The 1,350-nt window shown below is 34.7% G+C and overlaps 1 long non-coding RNA gene across 1 annotated transcript; it reads right to left on the bottom strand.

Moving 5' to 3' along the window:
• Positions 1-225: 225 nt before the first annotated feature.
• Positions 226-1,146, bottom strand: LOC107569569 (uncharacterized). The gene is made up of 3 exons (XR_001606912.1): positions 717-1,146; positions 539-612; positions 226-244 (listed from the first exon to the last, which is right to left on the bottom strand). It is a non-coding gene; the product is annotated as an uncharacterized lncRNA (long non-coding RNA).
• Positions 1,147-1,350: the final 204 nt, after the last annotated feature.

Genomic DNA, 1,350 nt, shown 5'->3' with positions numbered 1-1,350 from the left:
CAGAGCACACAGGATTTTGTTGAAGTCGTGGCCTGCAATCCAGATAGTCCCCTCTGCATGTTAGGACAGTGTGCTGAATGCAGGAATGGCATGCTCTTGGAAATGCGTACCCTCTGTAACATCCCAGAAGAAGATAACAAATTAAGGTGACCTGGTACGCATGGGAAACAACAGAAGGGGTGCCAAAAAAGGTCCAAAAGAGTGGCACACTAGGTGATGTGCTTAATTACTTTGCAGAGGCAGTCTTTGCAGAATAGAAAGAGAAAAAAAAGTCATCTAATTAATCACATTTGTACTCATTTATTTGATGTTTTGCATGTTTGTTTAGCCTTGATTGATGTTTTACATTAGCTTTTACATTTGATAATTTCATCTTTGCAATATTTAATAACATGTAAAAAGTAAAGACTGACTACAATTAATTAATGTTACTTTATTTTATGTCTACAGTGAATTAACTTTATTAATTAATATTTTGTACGTTTCTTATTCACAATGATTCATGCTCATAACAGTGATCAATATACTGTATGCTCACCTTTTTTGGACATCTGTTTTACAGAGCTCTTGTTGCTACAAAATCCTCAACGCTAGTCAGTTACAAATGTTGGCCTGTAAAAAAAAGTTCATGTTCTTAATTATTTATCTTTCAAGTATTTCTTAATGATGTTCACATTAAACAATAAATACAAATACTGTATGTACTTTATGCTCACCTTTTTTGGACATATTTTTCACACAGATCGTTTTGCTGCGTCTTAATCTTCTTAACATCCAAATGCCAGCCATTAAACTTGGTAAAACATAACTACTAATTAAGTCATCTTTAGAGACGATAAACAACATGTAGATTATTCTAAAGCATTGGCTTACATTGCAATTATTTTGACAAACATAATGCAGCTATTTTGAATCATGATTGCGCATTTAGCAATGCAAACTGGGAATAATCATTGCCATCAAACATAATATTGCGATCATTATGACACTATTGTATTTTGCATACCATTCTTCACACAGACACAGGCCTACACAGTGCAGACTAACAACCGGACAATACTTAAATTCACCGAAGCTTGTTCTGAGTGGAAACCGTGGCGACCTCCGGAACTTGGTAAACATGTATTATAGCTGATGATGTATCTGATTTGCCAGAATCAGACAAGCGTCAATTTCAGATCTGTCACGTCCGTAACAATAGTTTTTCCTCATAAATGCAAAAATGAAAAACAAAATAAAATAAATAATTTATGTTCCATGGAGAGACAACCCTTATCCTTTCAGCGGGGATTATTTCTTTTGGCTTGTGCATTTGAATTCGCAGAATTTCTACAAAGTATGTCGACTCCC

The sequence above is a fragment of the Sinocyclocheilus grahami genome, unplaced genomic scaffold (genome assembly GCF_001515645.1).
Source record: "Sinocyclocheilus grahami isolate Dianchi unplaced genomic scaffold, SAMN03320097.WGS_v1.1 scaffold1360.1, whole genome shotgun sequence".
NCBI classification, from domain to species: domain Eukaryota; kingdom Metazoa; phylum Chordata; class Actinopteri; order Cypriniformes; family Cyprinidae; genus Sinocyclocheilus; species Sinocyclocheilus grahami.
This window is presented reverse-complemented; position numbering and strand designations above follow the sequence as displayed.